This window comes from Empidonax traillii, unplaced genomic scaffold, assembly GCF_003031625.1.
Source record: "Empidonax traillii isolate 1590-97213 ecotype Southwest subspecies unplaced genomic scaffold, ASM303162v1 scaffold882:size376633, whole genome shotgun sequence".
Lineage (NCBI taxonomy): Eukaryota > Metazoa > Chordata > Aves > Passeriformes > Tyrannidae > Empidonax > Empidonax traillii.
In genome coordinates this window covers 122,542-126,283 of record NW_020956075.1, presented here as the reverse complement: position 1 = coordinate 126,283, position 3,742 = coordinate 122,542, and positions in this window count along the sequence as shown.

Here is a 3,742-nt window from a genome sequence, read left to right as displayed (position 1 = left end):
CTCTTTAGCTATTTGGTGACTGGACCTTCAGGAAATTGTCTTTTGGGTGGTCTGAGCCTTCTCTTTACTTTGTAGGTCATTTCTGGTGCAGAGGACCATCTTAGGTATGGTGGCATAATGTGGCCTTCGTAGACTCAAGCATTGCTGCTCTCCCAGTGAACAGTGGTGCCATCCAGCCAGGCCTGTCCTCCAAAGGAAGAGTCAATCTTACATGGCTCTCACCCTATATGAAACATTTCCCTTTTTTTTTGTAGCACTGTTAAATGGAAACACGTTATAACATTTGCAAATTCAGTTCTCATCCTTCCAGGTCCAGCTGGAGACATCCAGCTGTACGTGTCACTCAGCAGAAAAACGAGACCCCAGAGTAATAGGAAAAAATAAGTAGGTTTTAATTCTCAGTAGGCTGGATATCAAGGGAAAATATTCCCACAGATGATACATGGCTCCTGGGTGGGTTGCTGATAATGAGCCAATTAATTAAACAGGTCAGCAGGGCAAACAGTCACATCAGAAAGCTCCTGCTCTAATCAACATGTGAGAGCCTTCCAGCCTGGAAGCTGCTCCTTCCTCTGCCAACTGCTCCTGCTTTCCACCACGGTTCACACTATGAGATTCCACTGTATTTATCCGAGCAATGTGCATATAAAAGGCATAAATAATTACAAAAAGTTAAAACAAGCACTTCAGTGTTTTATTTCAATCATATTGTCTCAAGTGTCCCATCGAAGAGCAGATGCAGGCTGAGATGTTCCACCTGTATAATTACCTACACCCTCTGCAATTCAGCTGTGACACTTTCTAGCAAAAAAACTAATTTACCTGGAGGGCCAGATTCAGCTGCATTGCACCACATGTGACAGAAGAGTCCCCAAAATCAGATTTAATTTCTTACTGTGGCATGATCACCCTTGTGCATTCCTGCAGGGACAGGAGGGTTCATATACCCTGAAAACTGCATCCAAAGGCTGTTAAATTCCCTGGAAAGATTTCTTACAGTTTTGATGGGCTCAGAATTCTTAGCAAATAAGGAAAAAAATTTTAAAAATTAAAATTAATAAAAATCAGTGAGAGGAGCCCCCACCATGGCTCTTTGCAGTCCCAAAGCTAAAAGTACTCACCTTCCTCATTGCCCTTCCCTGCCATGGTTCCTGCAGTTGTCACAGCTCCCTGTAATAAACCAAATAAACCCAATTTTGCTGCTACAAATACCAGCCTGCAGGTTTTATGCTAACTGAGCCTTGCACTGGCTTTGCAAGATGTTGGTGCAGAGTGAGGCTTGTTTACAGACTGGTGCTGGATGTGATGGAGCAGTAGAGATGAGTTAATAACAGAACCCTCAAAAATAGGGGCACTGGTTCAAAACAGAGCCCTGAACCTGTGGACACCTCACTGAGGAGGCTGGAGAAGTACAGCCCTGAGAGCTGGGAAACGTTTCAAACCTAGCAAAGAAATCAAGAAGCAGTGAAATAGAAGGAAAACAGTTTAGCAACAACTGATATGAGTGGGGAATAAGATGCTCTCTGAGTCTGTGCAGCACTTGGAGGCCTGCCTGGAGACTCTGACATCTTAGACAAGAGGGAGACCTTGAACCTGGATGAGAATGAGAGGCTCATTACAGGGGATGAAGGTCCTTGTGGGGTCACTGGAGCAGCAAACATGCTGCCTGCCCCAGGGACACTGATGTTTCAAGGAGCTTTTGATGTGTGGGAGGATGATGGAGGACTTGGGGTGGTGGGACATGTGCCTGGATGGTGATGAAACCACTAGTTAGGTCAGTGTTATTTGTGCCTGCCTTGAAACCCATAAAGGGAATGGTGTGTGTTCAGCAGCCACACTGCTTGTATCAGTTTCCTGTTTGCCTGTTACAAAATAAATGGTTTTTATTCCAAATAGAGCTGTGCAGCCAGCTGGAGAAATGCCAGCTCTGACGCTTTGGCTTTTCATACAATTCTTTCTGATCCCAACGTTGTGTTTGCATGAAAAACATTAAATCAAGCACTTCTGCAGTCCTTGGAAGTCATCCAGCTCCAGCCCTCCCTGAAGGTCACGCTGGTGAAGAAGGAGAAGACTATAGGAAGACCACACAGAATTCCTCTGTTGACTAAGGAAGGGGTGAGGGGCTTAGGAGAAGAGGGTGGTTGTGTGGATATGTGGGATGGAGAACAGTTTGGAGATCCCCAGGCAGAAGGGAATGACTGCAGGTTGTGGGAACCAGATCATTCTGGTTGGGAATGGGGTGTAGAATGTCAGGTGAGTGTGAGGATGAGGTGTTTTCTGATTTCGTGAGCAAATTGCTATAGGTTAAAAGAAGTTTGGGAATAATCTTTGAACTGGAATCAGGCCTTTTCCTTTCACTGGTACATTCTTAGCTTTCAAAGAGGACAAGAAAACAAAGAAACTGTAGCAAGGACAATACTTGGTCTTTTAGAAAATTATAATCTTCTTTCCCCATTCATTTGGGACCTAATTTGATCACCCACCTTTCCCAGGGCAGAGTCAGCAGTCCCTACAGTCAGCATCATCCTAACCTTGCTTGCACGTGGTGTTTGGTGAAATCCACCTGAATTTTAATGTGGTTTTGTGGCCAAAACAGTTTTTCATCCTGAATGAACATCACTTTGAAGGGGACCCTCTCTTCCCCCCCAAATTTCACCTCTGGGAAGGAGAGGGAAAGTTCCTGAGTGTGAGTCCCAGACTCCCAGGCCTGCAGCTGCTGGGGAAGCACCGACTGGTTGGATTTGGGTTGCTCTTGGAGATGGGAGTTGCATGACAGGAGAGAAATCTCAGGGGCTGAAGATGAAACGCTCCCTCTGAGTCACCTCAGCTCTGCAATGCAGGTGCTTGCCCGTCACTGAATTCCTCACTGTTTTGACCACTCTTCTGGGGATGACCAATGCCTGAGTCACCCCTCATAAAGCTGCTCACGGATTCACATTTTCCCCGGTACTGCACATCCTGTAATGGATGTTTTCCTATTCAAGCACGGTTTGTTGGGTTTTTTTTTTCCTGTTGGGGGTGACAGAAATCCATTCCTCCACCCTTTGATCATTCATAACATTGACCAATATGAATAATCAGTAGTCTTGTCTGGGGAGGGGGGGTAGCATTGAAAACTGTTGGGTCTTTTTGGTTTTATTTTTTTGTTGTTGTTTTATTTGTTTGTTTGTTTGTTTTTATGGTTTCCACATTTAAACAGACCATGGAGAAAGGGCTTAAAAGGAATCCTGAAGGCACTTCTATGACACCAAATGAGAGGGTCAGGGAAATCAGCTGAAGCACTGGAACGCATAACTGAACTAATGGCTTAGTCCAGGACTCTGCAAGACAAACCTGCCGTAAGGGATTAGTGACAGTCCATGTGGATGAGAGCCAGTTCTGGCTGCTCAGCCTTGTGGCCAGGGTTTGGTCTTGACCATTTTGGATTTGGCACTGTGTGCATACACATTTGTGTGCATGTATGTATATACATGTGTGCGTCTCAGCCTAACTGCGGGCACAGCTCTGTGTTTGCAGGAAAAACAGCATGTGCACCCCACGCTCCAGATGTCCCGAGTGTCCAAGTTACAGCGCCTCTTAATCAATTCCTTGTGCATCACACCACACACAGTTGCCATCTGCCATTTATCCATCACAAATCACTCATTGATATAAGTCTTTTACCCACTTGTTCAACACCCAGGCAAGCTCCAAGAAGAATTTAGCTTTGGGAAGCTCAAGTTTTAATTCCACAGTCGGAATT